This window comes from Coturnix japonica, chromosome 2, assembly GCF_001577835.2.
Source record: "Coturnix japonica isolate 7356 chromosome 2, Coturnix japonica 2.1, whole genome shotgun sequence".
Lineage (NCBI taxonomy): Eukaryota > Metazoa > Chordata > Aves > Galliformes > Phasianidae > Coturnix > Coturnix japonica.
Window position 1 is genome coordinate 31,629,520 of NC_029517.1, and position 12,576 is coordinate 31,642,095.

General features: G+C 39.4%; 1 protein-coding gene across 1 annotated transcript in view; it reads left to right on the plus strand.

The window, feature by feature from the left end:
* The window catches only part of PLCL2 (phospholipase C like 2), a 94,535-nt gene that overhangs the window by 36,130 nt on the left and 45,829 nt on the right, over positions 1–12,576 (plus strand). The window lies entirely within an intron of this gene.

Here is a 12,576-nt window from a genome sequence, read left to right on the forward strand (position 1 = left end):
TCTTTATGTTTCCGTCAACTGTACAAGCAAACTTTCCGAACTCTCCACCACATATTGATACCTCTGTCTGTATATGCTTTATGTATGAAAGTGGTTACTGTGATTTATTTTCATTTCTGAATGACACTAATAAATAGTCTATTAACAATGAAGCTGGAAAACAAAACAGTTACTGCACAAATTCTTCAGTGCTGAAGTGGAATATTTACATAATCTTGAACTAGTGAAACATAAAAATGTTTGAATTTGTGGCACGTCAAAGATTGAAAGTTCATTAAAAATCCGTAAGCACAACAAAGGAGTTGAATCAGTTGAAGGCAGGAAGCTAGGAAAGTAAGCGGGAAGACTTTTTAGCGTGGATGAGCTCTGTGTTTGTCTCTGATAAATCAAACGAGCCAAACATCTTATCATGAAGTCATTTAAGTACTGTGAGGCTGTATTGTGGGCAGTTATAAGGTCAAGGTGAGGAAAATGAATGTGGTTTCTGAGTATTACATAAATCTTCTTCAATTTTATCTAGATCGTTGAAGACATGCTCTTTTTTTGCCATTGGTTTAGGCAGATGTGCTGTCATGCTGGGAGAGTGACCTAGTCTCAAAGGCCTTTGGGTTCACAAGGAGCACTTACTAATTCAATTTGAAGTAATTGAATGGGATCATTGTTTTTCATCTCTGATTGAATTCAGTTTTTAGATGCAATTTAAGTAAAATTTTTGTGCTCTACTGAACAACTTTTTCAGTACTTGTCATGTGTATTCAGAATACTCCATACAGTGTGTTGAGACACTGTAGACAAATATTTTGATGAATAATTGATATTTCCCTAATATGTAGTAGTGATTTAAGAAAACAGAGTCCTATTTTCCTAGTTACCTTTGCTTCTGCAGAACACTATTATGGCATAACTGTATTTTCAGCATTGCTAATACCAAGTGTTAAATATAATAAACCCTGAAAATTCAGATTAGAATTATTTTTACCTGCCACATTATCCTGATGTTTGAATGCATGTTGGATGCAGAGCCCTCCTCCACATCTAGGTGTATAAACTTGATTTTAAGACATTTGAAATTCATGCATACTTTCTCATCATTCCAAGTGCCAGAATTCTAACTTGCACTGAGAATTTGTGTTAAGATCATCAGCTGTTTGCTAAGATGCATCTGTTGTATGTGGGGTTTCAGACATCGCTAGCTTCAGTGTATTTGCTCTTGACTCTTGCATCCCTTAACTGCTCGAAAATGTAGTGTAAAAAACCTTTAAAATATGAAAAGTCTGGAGGAAACTATTATGCCTGGAGATTTAGATGTGTTTAATTGCACTTGTTTGGTAAAGCATACAGGTGATTTAATACATTTGTTTTGTTAAAGCTATGAAAATCTAAAGAGAATATGTCTTGCTTATTTGTTGTTAGCTCAGGTTAAACAAATGCATTATAGTATTTGTTTTTTGTAATCTCTCTTATGTGTCTTTCTGTCACGGGCATCTTCCATTAAATATTTATAGTTCAGTGTTCTTTTCTAAGTGATTGTAACTTATGAATAATTAAAGAACAGAGTTAAGGGAGAAAAAGGCATCACTGTAGTGTTCAGACTGAGAATTTCCTATAATTGTTTGACAACTGTTACATACATCTGAAATTCAACAAGGGAAACACAAATAAAAAGCAGCAGTGTCATCTGGTTAGCCCAGGCACTTGAGTTCATGTCTTCTCTGCTTGTGTAATCATTGAGCAATTGTAACATTCTGAATTAACAAAAAAAAAATAGAATTTTCTGCTTAAAAATAGATAATTATAAAAGTTTAATTATAATAGGCTTTTAAGTAGTATATCTGAAATGGCAAATCAGAAGAATTTGGAAGAGAATCTTTTTTATCAAGTAGTATTTTAATACTTTATCAAGTATTGTGCTTAATTTCATACTGGATTATGTGCATGAACTGTTTATGGCATTGAGGAGTTAATAGTCACTCTTCTACACAATAAAAGGTAATTTGAGTTGTCTCAAACCACAGAAATAGAACAGTAGAGCTTGTAGAGTTCTGTTTCTTTAGAGCTATCTTATGAAATTTGTCCAAACGTAATTATTCAAGGAGCAGATTTGAAGACATTATTTATCAATTATTACAGTTCAGCAAATCAGTTGAAGAATAGGGAGCTGAAGGACTTGATTTAGTGGAGGGTTGTTAAGAGTTAGGGTAGTATAGTTAGGTTGAGGTTGGATGTGATGATCTTGAGGGTCTTTTTGAACCTGAGCAATTCAAGGATTCTGTAAGATATAGGGCAGAAGCAATGGTCATTTTTAGAAGAAAAATATCATTTTTATTCCTCTTAATTATTGTACTTAGATGAAATAACCTTTAAGGAATAATTTTACATGTGCCTTTCTTGGAAGACACTGAGTGTCAGAAAAGTACACGTAAAAACACTAAGATCTTCTCAAGAGAGCAGATGACACTTGGATTGAAATTTGGACAGAATATATGAATTGGCAGTACAGGTAGAAATGAATGCCAAATGAATGGAAGTGGTGTGATTCACTGTGTAACTTTGGGGTGAGAAGTATTGTGGGATGACATATATGGATGCATGGGAAAGTCCAGTCCTCTAAATTACATTCCCATGACATATACAGTCTGCTGTTGATTTTTAATGAGCCTAAGTTGTTTGACAGTTAAGGGAGTACCATGTAGGCTACTCAACACAGTGTAGGAGAGACGGTATACTTCTTTGCTGTACAAGTAAATCAGTAGTTAATAACAAACACTGATATTTTCACTTACTGGTTGCATTTTTAGTATTGAAAAATGTGGTTGTTGCCTGCAATGGAGTACTGTGCCCTTTTCTGTATTGCTTTTTAACTTATTATTTAGATTTATGTAACTTAAAAAGCATAATGGAGTACATAATAAAAATGTCACTCCAAGATGTTCACTCCAGAAGCTTCTTTTTATCAGTTGGCTTACCCTATTGTCTGTAATAACCTTTGGGAAATATAGATACTGAGCAGGCTTTACCAACAAGTGGAAGGATACATAGTATTGAGCCAGTATTCACACTCACTTCTTGCTGATCCTCATTCTTCTTCCTCTCTGATGTTGAAGAGGAGCAGTAGCGGGTTGAGGTACATTTCTGCAGAGCCAACACTTTATCTGAAGTTACAAAATCTCAAACACAATGATTGTGTGTTATAAGTTACTAACATACTGTATTTTTGCTTTGAACTGTGCAGCCTGACAGCTGTGATGTAAACATTATTTATTTTGCCAATTCAGGCAAGTTGTTGTTTGTGCCTGAAACAAAAAATGGAAAAAATGCATTGCTTTCTAACAGCAGTAAAGACCTGCAGCTATGGATACTTGAAAAAAATCAGAGATGTGATTGGAAGTGGCAGAGATACTGTGCCCTTCTGCACCAGCCACCGGGTGCCAGGGGCTGCTGAGGCTTTTCCCATCCCTTGGTGCCACTCTGCAGTGAGAGGAGGGGGCACCTCTGCTGCCTTACAGCCTTCCTTCACCCCCTGTGCCTAGTGCTAAGGCACAGTGTTTGTAGCCTGCCCCGGGCTGCCTGTGCCCTGAGCCTTCACCTCACTATGCAAAGTTTGGCAATGGGGAGACCAAGAGGGGTTGTAGGAGTCCCAGTGCAGACTTTAAAGTACCAGAAAGGGGAGTTATTTACCGTTGTTTTTTTTTTTGTTGTTGTTGTTGTTTTTTGTTTTAAAATTTATTTCATAAGTTTATTGCCCTGACTTGAATAAAGTTCTAATGTAACAACTGGATTGGGCCTTCCTGCTGAATGTCAGACCTTCTTCCTGTCTAAACCGAAGTCTTCTGCTTCTCTAAAGAAACAGCAGCCCCCGTAGCTTCTCTGATATCACCTGGAGGCTGCAGGGAGCTGTTGTCCCAGCACCACAGCTGAGAGGACACCAGTCCCAGTCCTGCCCTCTTGTCAGGGCTCAGCTGGAGGCTGCAGGAAGCTTGGGGCTGTCCACTGGGCTTCTCCTGTTGTCCTGGCATGGAAGCTCAGAGGATGCCAAATGCAGTCCCCTTTTCCTCAGAGTTAGGGGAAGAAGAGGTGAGAGGTCTTGGGGAAGGCTGAGGATGGAGGGCGGGGAAGAAAGGGCGGCAGGGAGCAGCAGCTGGCATAGGGGCTCTCTAGTGGATGGTGACTCCTCAACTCTGAGATCAAAATTGTGAGCCCCTGGTATGCTACTGGCACATGTGGCAATATCTCCAGGCAAGCACAGTGTTGTGGTGCCTGCCTAGTCCTGATAGAGGTTATCAGTTCTTCCTCTGCAGGTAGGTCCATTTCCATGGGCTTGACATTGCCATCAGGGAGCTCAATATCCACTGGCTTGGATTCGCTGCTGCTCTTCTGAAGCCAAAGTTTCTTTGGTGGGGGAAGATCCATCCTTCTCCTCTATGGCTGTTCTGTGTGGGGGGAGGCTGTGGCCTGAGAGTTGCCTTAGTTGCAACAGGTGGGATTCTGCAGGGCTCTATTTTTCAAACCACTTACTTCCCTGTAAAGTTTTCGATTACTCTGATAAAGATTTTGAAGTTACATTTAATAAATTTGTGGATGAAGCTAAATTGGGAAGAGTGTTGGCACCCTTGAGACTGCAGAGGCCTTGCACCAAGATCTTGACAAATTCGAGGGTGGTCACCATATGCATGTGGAAGAGCAAGTGATTGATTCTGAACCTGGGATGGGGCAGCCCTGGCTCTATATAAAGGCTGGAAGATGAGGGGCTGGAGAGTAGACCTGCAATAAAGGATTTAAGGTTCTGGTTGGCAGCAAGTTGAATCTGGGCCAGTAGTGTGCTCTGGCAGCCCAACTGGGCTGACCAACAGGGTCGACTGCACCCTTGGGTGCATCAGGCTCAGCACTGTCAGTGGGTGAAGGAAGGGGTTGTTCTGCTCTGCTGTGCTGTGCACTGTGTGGCCTCGCCTTGAGCACTGGGTGCATGTTCAGGTGCCACAGCATAAGGAGCAGATAAAAGCTATTCGATAGCATCTAAAAAAGGGCTACAGGTATGGGGAAGAGTCCAGAGGATATGTGGGGAATGGCTGATGTCCCTTGGTTTGTTCAGCCCGAAGCAGATGAAGCTGAGGGGAGCTCCTTCTAAGGGTGAGAAGAGGGGCAGTGCTGATCTATCTGGTGACAGCAACAGGATGTGAGGAAGTGGTATCAGTGGCCGGAAAGGTTGGGTGTTAAGGAAGGTTCTCCATCAGCAGGTGTTGGGCATGGAACAGGCTGTCCAGGGCAGTTGTCTTGGCCCAGAGCTACCAGTTCAGGAAGTATTTGGATAATGCTTTAAGACAAAAGATTTTGATTGTGCTCTTTGTTTCGTCTGTTTGGAGAGCCAAACTATGGAGGAGACAGGGAGAAGCTCCTGAACACCTACAGTGAGTTCACAGAATCGTGGAATCATAGAATGGCTTGGACTGGAGGGGACCTTTAAGATCATATAGTGCCCTAAAGTAATTTTTAACAACTTTCTGTTGATGCAGTTTCCTTTATCACAGCTTAGGAATCATCAGTTCTTGGTTTTCATAAATAATTACTGTAGTTTATATGAATTGGGTTAAAATATTTTTATTTTTTTAAATCTGAAATGTATACGGTTTTGCTTTTTCTTAGTCTGTGAGAGCTGGATGCCTGTTTTGCTCCATTGGAAGTATTACTCAGAAGCCTGAACAGTAACTGACTCAATGAAATTAAAAACTTAGACTTTCATGCCAAGTATAACTTGGTCTTTGGCTCTCTCACGGCTCCCAGCAGTGTAGGCAGTTTCCTTTGATGCTTCTTATTTATTTTCTTTTGAGATGAGACTTTTCTTCCCTTTCCCCTTCTCCCCAGTGTCAGAAGTTAATCTCTGAAACCAAGTGACTCTTCATTTTAACATAAATACATCCTTACTGGACATACTTGCATAGGAAAGAATGCTTCATTGGTGTTTTAGTGTAATTTTTACTATCCTATTTTAATATTCAGATACAATATTCTCAAGTTCTCTCATTATGTATATTGATGTATAACTGGAGCCACATTTCTATGAGCTATAGCAGTTGCTGAACTTAACTGACAGCATGAACCTGCAGAATAGAGAAGACTTGGTTGTTATGGGTGATTATTTCTTTTTAATTTATAAATGCTACCAGTCAAAATCAAACATAGTATAAATAGTTACTACTTTATTTTCAGCAGAGTAAGCAATATCAAATTGTTTTCTTTTGTAAAACATGTGGAATAGATCTCTGTGTGCTGAGTTAATATGTAGTGAAATACTGCTTTAATTTAATGTTTAGTTTTAAAAAAGCTAATTGATGGATCCTTAAGAGATCAAACATGCATTTTGCTTCTGTACATGACCATGTGAATTGGAACTGAATGAGCCATGGGAGCTCTGAGAGCTTCCATTCTGTCATTTTATTCTGGTGTAGCTTTTTCTTATAGCTCGCTGTTACATTCAGTATGTTTTTGAAGTTTTTGATGTCCATCTGATCACACTGCAAATCAGCTCACTAAAATCACAGAAAACTAATTCAAATATGGGATTTTTTTTTGCTTCTTTAGTAAGTGAGGTGAATTAACTCACTGTATGTGAGACAGCCACTGACTTGAGGAGCTGGGACAGGAAGAAGGAAGGAAGGTGCACCTGGGACAGGATGAAGAAGAGACATTTTAGGAAGGGATAGCAACAGTGAGGAGAACATAACTCCCTTTCTTGTTGGTGTTCAGTTGCTGGCTTAGCTGAAACCACACAACTAGCTGATCTGAAATAATACAGATCGGTTTTGTTTGAAGTTTGAACTAAGACTTGCCCTGCATCCATGTTCGTTTAATAATAGATTTCTTTTAGCAATAGAAAACAAAAAGGTAATGAATTGTTACTTGTGCAGCTAATCTTCATATTTTCCTTTCCCCATCTTTGTTGTTTCTAACACTGTGTACTGTCTCTCACTGGAGTCAACCCACCACACACTGAAAAAATACAGTTCTTCTAAAAGTCTTCTTCAAACATCAAATATGCCATGAATGCAAGCTTGGAAAAATATTTAAATGCTGAGCTCAAATTTAGTGATTTGCAATGAGTGGGAGGCCCTGTATTTTCAAAATAGCTCGTGTTTTGTCTCCTCCCAAATGTCTGTTATTTCAGTTGAATGTTCTTTCCTTTGTCTTAAATATAACTGTTGAGTGCTGTGTAGCACAGTAGCTACAATTCGATTCAGAGCCTATTGTACTCAATGTGACGTGATATATACTGCTTCTGAAAGTGTTTGGAATTCTACTAGCTAAACTGATAATTACATGGAGAGTTTTCTCTTATTTTGATTTTCACATGCTCTGCAAGCTTTGTACAGTGGTGTTAAAGCACTATAATGTTCATGCTTCTTAGTGAATTTGGGTCACCGTGTTAGTAAAATTCTCATTGTAATGACTACTTAAGAGGCACTGATACAAGCACCTTACATGTATGGAAGGAGAAGAGTGGCTGAATGGTGACTCACGCAAAGAGGGACTGTATGGAGGATGTAGTTCTCCACCCTTTGAGAGTATGGTTCCTAATGGGGAACTGCCTATCCTCCCTAACCATCTCTTTTTCTAACCCTGTGATTCAAAAAAGATCTCGCCTCCTCCACCCCTAAAAGATCAATCTAGTGCTTGTGTTTTTCTTGATGCAAAATAGAATGTGGAAACCGTAGCCATTCTGAAGATGCAGGTTGTTGAACTCCCAACTTAATGACTTCACTTGGTCCAGTGCCATTAATATGTATGCCTGATTGTGCATGATAGTTTATCATTTTGAAGCAGAATTTGTAGAATGGCTTGGGATGGAAGGGACATTAAAAGTCATCTAGCCCAACCCTGTGCCATGGGCAGGGCTGCCACTCACCAGCTCAGCCTGCCCAGGGCCCATCCAGCCTGGCCTTGGCCCATCCAGCCTGGCCTCCAGGGATGGAGCATCCATGGCTTCTCTGGGCAGCTGTGCCAGTGCTTGACCGCACTTTGAGTAAAACTTTTCTTCCTGACATCTAATCTAAATCTCCTTTCAGCTTAAATCTGTTCCCCTCAGTCCTGTCACTATCTGTCCCTGTAAACGATTGCTCTCCATCACTTTTATAAACCCCATTTTAGTACTGGAAGGTCACAGTGTGATCTGCACAGAGCCTTCGCTTCTCCAGACTGAACAAGTCCAGCTCCCTCAGCCTCTCTTCACAGGAGAGGTGTTCCAGCCTTCTGATCATCTTTATGGCCTTTGTCTGGACCCATTCTGACAGTTCCACAGCTTTCTTTCGCTGGAGGCCTCAGACTAGGAGGCAGTACTTCAGATAGGTCATCATGAGGGCAGAATAGAGGGGGAAGTGCACCTCCCTTGCGTTCCTGGCCACCTCTCTTTTAAGTGGCCCAAGATACAGTTGGCCTTCCAGGCCACAGTTGAATGCATCTGGCTGATGTCCAGCTTCTCATCCACCAGAACCCTCACACTCATTTCCACAGGGCTTTTCTTCCCGTGGACTGTACTCATGTCTGGGATTGCCCCAGCAGAAGTGCAGCTCCTTGCACTTAGCCTTGTTGAACCTCACTCACATGGGCCCCCTTTTAAGCTTGTCCAGGTCATCTTGGTGTCATTTGTAACTTGCTGAGGGTAGTTTATATGTTATGGATTGTTGGTGGGAAAGTTCAGCCTCTACTGCCACACCATCAACATCCACCTCTATTGTCATGGACCAGCCTAATGAAATAGGAGGCATTATTTTAGAGCAACCCTCATGTACAACTTTAAAATCAGGGCTAGATTTTTTTGTAACAGTGATGTAAAATTTTTAAACTGATTTTAGTTGCCAGTTCCTTTTTTTCCCCCTTCTTTTTGTACTGACTCACACATGAAAACTTCCTTAGTTTCTTTTATAATGTTGCATGTTTTGGTCTGTAATGAACTGGCATCTGTACATAGGGGATCCATCAATAATAATTATGTATTTTTTAGTGTTCGGAGAAATAAATGATCATTTCTATTATTACTATGTTTATTAAATATACTTTCTTGAAGAGAGTTCTACATATTTTTGAAGTGAAAAAAGATGGTTAATATGTTTATGGTGTTGTATTTGTAACTGTTCAGTTGATCTGTGTTTGTATTTATATCTCTAATACTATAAATGAAAACTTGGAAAGGATTTTTAATGAAAATTAATTTAGGAAATCAGTGTTTCAAAATAACAGCTTTTGTGGACTACCCTTACAGTTAGCATTCGGAGTCACCAAGTGAAGTATTTGTAGAGTATTGACACCAGGAACTTTCACTTCCTGGACAAGTACTCTAAAAATGTGTCATTCTGCCACTTCCTCTTGTTACCGTTGTCTCATCATTGTAAAGCAACATTTCAAAAGGAGTACCTTTATGGGCAAAGGGCAAGCAGAGGCGTTACCTTCAAATCCCAGTTACCATAACTACCACAGCAGAGCTGCAGGCAGCTATGGAGGCAGAGAGAGTTGCAGTCGCCCATCTCAGAGGCCCACACTGGCTGATCCATGTGAGGGTCATTCTCCTCTGTGTGGGGCTCACATGGATCTCTGCTCACAGACTCTTCACCTCCACCTTGGGAAGGCTAGGAGTTGTCTTGGCTCTGCAGCTTTCCTTCCAGAATGCTTTACTTTCTGCTATACCAAGCAATACCTGAAACTCTGGGTTATTCTTTTTTTTTGGTAACAGCGCTTTCTTAGTCACATAAGTATTTTATTGTTTTGCATTGTGAGAGAAATAGTAATAATAAAAAAGTTACCATGGAGACTCTTGAAACAAGCCTGTCTTCTCTGTGTGCTCTTTTAAGCCTTTTTCTCCAGCTTTCTTTAAGTGCCATAGATGCCAGCTGGGATTATTTCTGGTGTTTGAGCTTGCTTCCTGTGGACACAAACTCCTGGATAAACCAAACTCTTTGTGCTGTTTATCTGCACTTCGGTCCATCTCAGAATTTGCTGGAGATGAGATTGGATATGACATGTGTTTTTGGAAATGTATTGATGAGGTGGTCATTCTGGTTTCAGTGTTAAAGCCTTCTAAAAAATACACAGTCCTTAAAGTCCTGCTTTGCGATGACAGTGACAGTTACAATCTCAATATTTACATGGTCTTCAGGTCTTCATTATGTTAGAAATACCAGAGAGCTGTTTTGACTCAAAAAATCTAGTTTCTGCAATGGACAGAATTATGAAGCCACATTGTAGAGCATCTTGAACAGCATTGAAAACACTGTAAGTCTTGTGAATGCTGAGTTGTTTTTACATAAATGAAGTTTGCTAATCTGTCAAACTTTATGATTTAAATCAGACAAAAGGCCATGAGAGACTGGATCCAGTTCATGAATGCATCCCAATGTCAAGGAGAAATCCTCCATGTTATAGAGGAGAATACACCTGTCTTCTTTTCTACATTAGACTATCGCTGAGGCTCAGAAAGAAACCTGTTAAATACAGCGTATGTGCTCTCTATGCAATTACATTTTCAGTTTATGAGTTAGAGTTTTTCCCTTGTGTTCCTCTTCAGTAAGTCACTTATTTGGTAGATGGTCCTGGCCTATGTCTTTGTGAAAATATCCTTTAAGTTCTTTTGTTTATTCAGATTGATTGTGACTGTCACTGTCTCTACTGGGATGAGGACTCTCACAAGCTCAGGATCCTTGATCTCTGGGGAAGCAAAAACTTAGGATCAGTAATCTGGAGCTCAGGGCTCTGAGAAACTCAGAAGTATTTTAAAATGTATCTTTGTGGTTATCACATTCAGAGAGTGGTATCTACTGCCAGCAGGCTTTAAATGAGTAAGGCAAGTGGGGAAACTGCTTTGCCCTGCAGAAAAGTGGAATGCTGATAAAATGGCCTTGGATTCATCTAGCAAGCAAGTAAAATGGTCTTGCACATGCTAGATTGAATTATTCTTCTAATAGATATATGCAAGCTCCAATTCAGGCTTTAGGAAACTGTTTGGGAATGAGAATTCCTTGAGATGGACTTGCTGACATTAGATGACATCAAGAAACCACACTTTTTTTTTTTTTTTTTTTTTTTTTTTCCTTGCTATGTGGTGTCTTGGATCAGACACGGTCTTGATGGGAAAAGGCATACATTGTCCTTTGGCTTTAAAAATACTGATTTTGATCAGGCAAGGCAATAATTCCCAGCCTTTGACGGTTCTCATGTCAGGAGGTTATCTGCTCTCTGTCTCATGAAAGGGTTCAGGGATCATATTCGTCGCCTAGATCTGTGTCTGAAAAATCTGGAGCACTAAGCAGTTTTAGCACACTTCATTTCAAGGCCTGAGATACTGGAAAGCTTCATTTTGCATTTCTATGGGACTGTCCCTTCCTGTTTTTTCAAATTGAGTGATATGGATGAGTGAGGCTTACAATAGAATTAAAATCTTTGTGAGCAAAAATCACAGTTGTATTTTTTATTTTCAATTAAGGAAACTTTCCTTTGTCTGAAAGCAATCTTAACGACCAAACTACATGTAATGAGATTTCAAGAGTTAGCCTTGCATCATATCCATTGCAGGGGTTTGGACTTAGACCAAATCAGTCCTTTGTAGGGTTATTAATTTTTACTAGGCTCTTGAGAGCTTGCATAAAGGACATTCTGCTGTCATTAAAGGTGCAAGAGTCATATGGTTAATTAATTTTTCCAAGCATGAAGCCATGAATATTAAGTCTACTTCACTGTTTTCACTGAAAAGCTTTGCAGTGCTTATGAATTGAATTACAAAAGCAGAATTCTTGCACCGATTTTTTAATTCTATGAAATTAAATATAGGACATATATGACATGAACTGAAAATGCATTCTCCATAGGATGGTTCTTGTTTGAATATTTGTTTGGTATTGTAGTTGTTAAAAGCTTTCTTTTCCTCTCCTTTCTGTCATATATGTGTTGCTTATTTGCACTGGGATGTACTTCAAATGGAAAACTGTTCAAGGGAAAATTAATTTTCTTGTAGAAATCTGGATAAGGTTTTTCAAGCAAAGCTGGAATATATGAACATTTCTAAGTAGGATATCTAACATGAAAAGGTTATTCCATTGGAAGATTGTTTCAGACTAAAAATCTTCTAGAGTTTCTTCTCGATGCATGCAACTGTTTAAAAATTGCAGTATTTTTTATTCTTAAAAAAGACGCAGGTATTGAAAGCAAAAAAAAAAAAAAAAGTTATTTCTTAAGGAATTGATTGTACCTAATCGGTTATTGACTTGCACTTGTTTGAATCAATATAAATAACAATTAAGTTAAGTGACATTATTTTTCTTTTTAAGTTTGTTTCGTTAATGACTTATATATCTAGTTTTCTATCAAGGCTTTCTCTAGCGGACTAAGAACTCAGGGTTCTTTCGTGTTTTATGAGCAAAGGTGAATTTTGCTTCCTTTCCTGACCAGGTCTTGCCTTTCCATTCACCATCTTTCTGATAATACACACCTTCTTTGGAACTCGCTCTTTAACCCTCTCAGGCAGTTCCTCCTGAGTCCCTGTCACTGTATTTCCTGAAATTCAGAATGTAGAGTGAATTATCTGCTCCAGTCCTCTCA